We start from the raw sequence: 8,431 nt of genomic DNA, 5'->3' as shown, positions 1-8,431 counted from the left end.
GATCTTACAGAGTTTACATTTGTTATGCTGCTAACAAGCATTTTTTTCCCTTACACTTCCTTTCCTCAAAAGTGCCTATATACCTATTATTTTGGTTACTCTTTGTTTAGGAGCACTGGGTTGCTCGGCATATCTATTTTTAACTTAAAAAAGTATTGATTCTTTGTGAGTTTCATATCATGCACCCCAGTCCTCATCTCCCCATTCTTTCATATCTACTATTTGTTCTTACAACACCCCCCACGCAAGAACACACACACACTACACACACACACACACACACACACACACACACACCATAGAAAAACATCTCATTATGGAAGCTGTAGTATGTAACAATGTGTCTTGTCCTACAGTATATCCCTCTTTCCACACATCTTCACTTGCAAAGCTTCATTGCAATATCATCGATCTGCTTTGAGGTCTCTAGCTTCTGTGACACCATCAGTATTGGATCTTCATCAGGACTTTTCCCAATGACCCTGTTTTGCCCTGTGTCATGGAGATCCTTTTGATTTGAATCAGCAAGACTGGCTCTTTCACCTGTCCCAACCATTTGCAAATGATATGGATTTTAGGGTAAGCCAAAACAGAGCTTTGGATCTGGGCCTGAGTGATATCTGAACTGTTCAGCACACTGGCTTTTTGCATCACCAGGGTGAGTTCTACAGTGCTCCTCTGGCTAGACCACCAAATGCTGCCATCAGCAGGAGGCAGGGTCAGCTCTCCTGCTCTCATACCCTTGGGGCAGCTCACCTGCACCCATGCCTCTAGAGCCAGCTCCACTGTGCTGTCCGGTCAGGGCACAGGGCCACTCTCTCCAGTGCTGCAGTCTGTGGGTGGCTGGGCCAGCTCTGCAGCTCTCACTCCCTACCTAACCAAGGGCTGCCTCATCTGTGCCTTCACCATCAGGGCAGGCTCTACTGTGTTGCCTAGGCGAGGTATAGGGCCTGCTCACCTGAATGCTGCAGGTAATGAGGGTTGAGGAGGAACATTAGCCCTGAACCCATGCCCCGTCACAGCAGAGGAGTGGCAGGGCCAACTCTAACTTACCCTTGCCCTTGGGGCTGGCTCACCTGTGTCCTCCTAGATTACTGTGGGGCCCAGGTGAGATGCAGGAAACACTCTCCAGTGTGCTTCAGTGCTGGACATCTATTTTAAGCAACTAATTAAAATATTTCCATTTCATAGTTGAATCTGCAGGTTTAGAACTTGAAAATACAGTTTCAATTATATTTTGATACGTGGAGCAAGTAGTTTACTGCTTTAGTTGCATGGGCATACCACTTCTGTTTCTTGCCTATAAAGGGGACATCACTGGGGGCATTTGACTGCAGCAACAATAGTTGTTTGGTCCTAGGCTATATAATATTTCTATAACTGTTTATTCCTTATTATTTTTGGAGTGAGAATTTGGGTTTTCTTTCTATTTAAGAGATCTGTGTGTGTAGGGTAAGCTTCACTTCCTTTCCATTCCTATTCCTGTTGCCCTGTCCAGCTGGCTAACTAACTACTTTATTCCATTTCACTGTGTATTTTTTTTCAGTCTTTTGTGTCATCTTTCTACAAACTCCACTTAAAACCACAATGAATATGCAAGTTTCCAGAGCGAATCTTAAAATATCATATCTCAATGGCATGGTAAGCTTTATTTTCATGACAAAAAAAATAAACACCCTAATTAAAAAAAAACAGATAACAGATTGTGAACACCTAGAAATGATGTCCACTAAAATACAAAGATAAGTTAGGACCATTAGATTTATAGTTGAAATTTCCCTCATGTCAGGCATGATTAAGTTTGTTTCCAATTAATGAATACAAACAAATATATTTGCTGCTACCAGCCAAATGAAGACTTCTCAATTTTCTAACCTTTACCACTAAGCTTAATGTTCTAACAGAAACACGTTGTAAGCCTTGGGGAGAGAAAATAATTAAATTTTTAAAGGTACTTAATGACTTATAAAATGTCTTTTAAGCATAAAAGAATAACCAATAACTGCCATAGGTGATTTATTTTCTAAAATATATGGTTCTTTTTCACCCATTTTATTCAAACCATGGTCCTAAATCATCCTTGGATATAATAACAAAATGACTCAACTAAAGATTTGATCAAGTTTTATTAGAACATTAATGGATTATGAGCTCATTGGAATATCTGGACTAGCATCAGATAAATAATAATCTCTCTTTTCTTTTGAAGAAACACTGATTATGCTTTAGAAATATGCCTGTATGAGTATCAAAGTATATAATATTGAATCTCTTTTTCATCATTCTTTTGACTTTTAATTTTTCTTTGCTTCTCTGTATTTCCTCTTCCTTCTTACTTTTCTTTCTGCAACTCCTTTTTGTCTTTTTTGTTTGTTTGTTTGTTTGTTTGTTTTGGCTCTTTTGATATTTTAATGACAACGTGCATTTTAATCATTTAAATTTTATTATTTAGTTAGAATAATAAACTTGGAAAAGAGATATTCACATCAGAATGCACAGCAGGGATCTAGGAATATCTTGTTAGGATGTAACAAAAGTTGAAAATCACGCCAGAACCAAACACTGGCCATAGCTTAACCTGTGTCCAGGTGGGAGACACAATGACTGGAAACTGGCTTCACTTCGTACACTGGCCTAGTTCCCGGGTCTTCATTGCTTCCTCCAGCTTGAGCACTCCTCTTTGCTGGCACAGGCGGTACCTCTCAGCCATGGACTGAAGCATCCATTTAGCCCGAATCTTGTTGTTTTGAGAGCCATAAATTAAGACCTCGGTATGTTTGGAAGATTCCAGATTCTTCAGCTCAAACACGGCCTGGCTTACCTGCTCGATGTGAGGCATTCGAGGTCCTTGTGGGCCAAACAGAGATTTTAGCACCAGCGAGTGGACTTGAAATACTTCTGGATCTTTCAGGTCTTCAGGCACTTTCACCCATGGGGGGATATCTTTACAGGTCACAAGGGTTCCCATCATAATTCCTGATAAGGAACCAGACTTCAGAAAAGACTAGATCAGGCTTATCCTCAGTGGCCCACAGCTCCAGGTTCTGTAACTCTTTTTTATTGCTTGCGACCACCACATTCATTGTATATTATAATTATGATTGTATAATAAAAAGTAAAAGAAGTAATATGAAGCACACGATACAACCATTATATTACTGTAGCTGTATACTTTCAATAACATCCCATTTAATAGGCAGAGTCCTGAAATGATCATATGTCCTTGAAATAATTCTTATACTCTATACTTTTGTGATTTTCATATTTATGAGAGTTCAAATACAGTTGACAGCATATTTTATTTTTCATTTTGTGACTGGATTATTTAATTTGGCACAATGTTCTGCAGATTCACCTATGTTGTCACAGATGGCAGGGTATCCTTTTATAGATTAATAGAATTCTAAAATTCTCCATTTTGGCTGTCCTGGAATGCACTATGTAGACCAGGTTAGCCTCAAACTCACAGAGATTTACCTGCCTCCTGAGTGCTGGTATGTGCTACCATGACAAGCTATACTATTTTCTTTATAGATTTGTTTATTGATGGATACTTGGAATGATTGTGAATAACGATGCTGAAATGGACATGGAAGTTCAGGAAGTGGTGTTGCTGTATCATATGATTGTCCTATTTTCAACTCTTCAAGGAACCTCTTTATTTTCTACATTGAACATTTATACCAACATTGTATAAGAGTTTTCTTTTTTTAACACCCTTGATAACATTTTTTGTCTTTTGTGTTTCTGATAATAAACATCTTTTTTTATTTAAATATTTTTTATTTAAATATTTTTTATCACATATTTTCCTCAATTACATTTCCAATGCTATCCCAAAAGTCCCCCATACCCCTACCCCACTCCCCTTCCCACCCATTCCCACTTTTTGGCCTTGGCATTCTCCTGCACTGGGGCATATAAAGTTTACATGTCCAATGGGCCTCTCTTTCCAGTGATGGCCGACTAGGCCATCTTTTGATACATATGCAGCTAGAGTCAAGAGCTCCGGGGTACTGGTTAGTTCATAATGTTGTTGCACCTACAGGGTTGCAGATCTCTTTAGCTCCTTGGATACTTTCTCTAGCTCCTCTATTGGGGGCCCTGTGATCCATCCAATAGCTGACTGTGAGCATCCACTTCTGTGTTTGCTAGGCCCAGGCCTAGTCTCATAAGAGACAGCTATATCAGGGTCCTTTCAGTAAACTCTTGCTAGTGTATGCAATGGTGTCATCATTTGGAGGCTGATTATGGGATGGATCCCTGGATATGGCAGTCTCTAGATGGTCCATCCTTTTGTCTCAGCTCCAAACTTTGTCTCTGTAACTCCTTCCATGGGTGATTGATCCCAATTCTAAGAAGGGGCAAAGTGTCCACACTTGTGAAGACCAAACCCACGGATAATAGGAGTGGATGAGAATGAAGATTTTCAACTCAAAGGACCAGCAAACATCTTCAACAAAATTATTGAAGAAAACTTCCCAAATCTAAAGAAAGAGATGCCCATGAACATACAAGAAGCCTACAGAACTCCAAATAGACTGGACCAGAAAAGAAATTCCTCCCGACACATAATAATCAGAACAACAAATGCACTAAATAAAGATAGAATACTAAAAGCAGTAAGGGAAAAAGGTCAAGTACCATATAAAGGCAAGCCTATCAGAATTACACCAGACTTTTCACCAGAGACTATGAAAGCCAGAAGAGCCTGGACAGATGTTATACAGACACTAAGAGATCACAAATTCCAGCCCAGGCTACTATACCCAGCCAAACTCTCAATTACCATAGATGGAGAAACCAAAGTATTCCACGACAAAAATAAATTGACCCATTATCTCTCCAGGATTCCAGCCCTTCAAAGGATAATAACAGAAAAAAACCAGTACAAGGATGGGAACCACGCCCTAGAAAAAACAAGAAGGTAATCCCTCAACAAAACTAAAAGAACACAGCCACAAGAACAGAATGCCAACTTTAACAACAAAAATAACAGGAAGCAACAATTACTTTTCCTTAATATCTCTTAATATCAATGGACTCAACTCCCCAATAAAAAGACATAGACTAACAAACTGGCTATACAAACAAGACCCAACATTTTGCTGCTTACAGGAAACTCATCTCAGAGAAAAAGATAGACACTACCTCAGAATGAAAGTCTGGAAAACAATTTTCCAAGCAAATGGTATGAAGGAAACAAGCTGGAGTAGCCATTCTAATATCTAACAAAATCAACTTCCAACCCAAGATTAATCAAAAAAGACAAGGAGGGGCACTTCATACTCATCAAAGGTAAAATCCTCCAAGAGGAATTCTCAATTCTGAATATCTATGCTCCAAATACAAGGGCAGCCACATTCATTAAAGGAACTTTAATAAAGCTCTAAGCACACATTGCACCTCACACAATAATAGTGGGAGACTTCAACACACCACTTTCACCAATGGACAGATCATGGAAACAGAAACTAAACAGGAACACAGTGAAACTAACAGAAGTGATGAAACAAATGGACCTGACAGATATCTACAGAACATTTTATCCTAAAACAAAAGGATATACCTTCTTCTCAGCACCTCATGGTACCTTCTCCAAAATTGACCACATAATTGGTCACAAAACAAGCCTCAACAGATACAAAAATACTGAAATTGTCCCATGCATCCTATCAGATCACCATGGACTAAGGCTGATCTTCAATAACAAAATAAATAAAAGAAAGCCAACATTCACGTGGAAACTGAACAACACTTTTCTCAATGATACCTTGGTCAAGGAAGGAATAAAGAAAGAAATTAAAGACTTTTTAGAGTTTAATGAAAATGAAGCCACAACGTACCCAAACCTATGGGACACAATGAAAGCATTTCTAAGAGGGAAACTCATAGCTCTGAGTGCCTCCAAGAAGAAACGGGAGAGAGCACATACTAGCAGCTTGACAACACATCTAAAAGCTCTAGAAAAAAAGGACGCAAATTCACCCAAGAGGAGTAGACGGCAGGAAATAATGAAACTCAGGGGTGAAATCAACCAAGTGGAAACAAGAAGAACTATTCAAAGAATTAACCAAACAAGGAGTTGGTTCTTTGAGAAAATCAACAAGATAGATAAACCCTTAGCTACACTCATTAGAGGGCACAGGGACAAAATCCTAATTAACAAAATCAGAACTGAAAAGGGAGACATAACAACAGATCCTCGAAGAAATCCAAAACACCATCAGATCCTTCTACAAAAGGCTATACTCAACAAAACTGGAGAACCTGGATGAAACTGACAGGTTTCTAGACAGATACCAGGTACCAAAGCTAAATCAAGATCAGGTTAATGATGTAAACAGTCCTATATCTCCTAAAGAAATAGAAGCAGTCATTAATAGTCTCCCAGCCAAAAAAAAGTCCAGGACCAGACGGGTTTAGTGCAGAATTCTATGAGACCTTCAAAGAAGACCTAATTCCAGTTCTTCAGAAACTATTCCACAAAATAGAAACGGAAGGTACTCTACCCAACACATTCTATGAAGCCACAATTACTCTGATACCTAAACCACAAAAAGACCCAACAAAGATAGAGAACTTGAACCAATTTCCCTTATGAATATCGATGCAAAAAACCTCAATAAAGTTCTTGCTAACCAAATCCAAGAACACATCAAAACAATCATCCAACCTGACCAAATAGGTTTCATCCCAGGGATGCAGGGATGGTTCAATATACGGAAATCCATCAATGTAATCCAGTATATAAACAAACTCAAAGACAAAAACCACATGATCATCTCCTTAGATGCTGAGAAAGCATTTGACAAAATCCAACACCCATTCATGATAAAAGTCTTGGAAAGATCAGGAATTCAAGGCCCATACCTAAACATGATAAAAGCAATCTACAGCAAACCAATAGCCAACATCAAAGTAAATGGTGAGAAGCTGGAAGCAATCCCACTAAAATCAGGGACTAGACAAGGCTATCCACTCTCGCCCTACCTATTCAACATTGTACTTGAAGTCCTAGCCAGAGCAATTAGACAACAAAAGGAGATCAAGGGGATACAAATTGGAAAGAAAGAAGTCAAAATATCACTTTTTGTAGATGATATGATAGTATATATAAGTGACCCTAAAAATTCCACTAGAGAACTCCTAAGCCTGATAAACAGCTTCAATGAAGTAGCTGGATATAAAATTAACTCAAACAAAGTAGCTGGATATAAAATTAACTCAAACAAGTCAATGGCTTTTCTGTACACAAAGGATAAACAGGCTGAGAAAGAAATTAGGGAAACAACACCCTTCTCAATAGTCACGAATAATATAAAATACCTTGGCATGACTCTAACTAAGGAAGTGAAAGATCTGTATGATATGAACTTCAACTCTCTAAAGAAAGAAATTAAAGAAGATCTCAGAAGATGGGAAGATCTCCCATGCTCATGGATTGGCAGGATCAACATTGTAAAAATGGCTATCTTGCCAAAAGCAATCTACAGATTCAATGCAATCCCCATCAAAATTCCAACTCAATTCTTCAACGAATTAGAAGGAGCAATTTGCAAATTCATCTGGAATAACAAAAAAAACTAGGATAACCAAAAGTCTTCTCAAGGATAAAAGAACCTCTGGTGGAATCACCATGCCTGACCTAAAGCTTTACTACAGAGCAATTGTGATAAAAACTGCATGGTACTGTTATAGAGACAGACCAGTAGACCAATGGAATAGAATTGAAGACCCAGAAATGAACCCACACACCTATGGTCACTTGATCTTCGACAAGGGAGCTAAAACCATCCAGTGGAAGAAAGACAGCATTTTCAACAATTGGTGCTGGCACAACTGGTTGTTATGGTGTAGAAGAATGCGAATCGATCCATACTTATCTCCTTGTACTAAGGTCAAATCTAAGTGGATCAAGGAACTTCACATAAAACCAGAGACACTGAAACTTATAGAGGAGAAAGTGGGGAAAAGCCTTGAAGATATGGGCACAGGGGAAAAATTCCTGAACAGAACAGCAATGGCTTGTGCTGTAAGATCGAGAATTGACAAATGGGACCTAATGAAACTCCAAAGTTTCTGCAAAGCAAAAGACATCGTCAATAAGACAAAAAGACCACCAACAGATTGGGAAAGGAACTTTACCTGTCCTAAATCAGATAGGGGACTAATATCCAACATATATAAAGAACTCAAGAAGGTGGACTTCAGAAAATCAAATAACCCCATTAAAAAATGGGGCTCAGAACTGAACAAAGAATTCTCACCTGAGGAATACTGAATGGCAGAGAAGCACCTGAAAAAATGTTCAACATCCTTAATCATCAGGGAAATGCAAATCAAAACAACCCTGAGATTCCACCTCACACCAGTCAGAATGGCTAAGATCAAAAATTCAGGTGACAGCAGATGCTGGCATGGATTTGGA

The 8,431-nt window shown here is 38.8% G+C and overlaps 1 pseudogene; it reads right to left on the bottom strand.

Moving 5' to 3' along the window:
* Positions 2,425-3,067, bottom strand: Gm10112 (predicted pseudogene 10112; annotated as a pseudogene).

This window comes from Mus musculus, chromosome X, assembly GCF_000001635.26.
Source record: "Mus musculus strain C57BL/6J chromosome X, GRCm38.p6 C57BL/6J".
Classification (NCBI taxonomy): Eukaryota; Metazoa; Chordata; class Mammalia; order Rodentia; family Muridae; genus Mus; species Mus musculus.
Note: the sequence above shows the minus strand (reverse complement) of the source record. Positions and strands in the feature narration are given on the sequence as shown.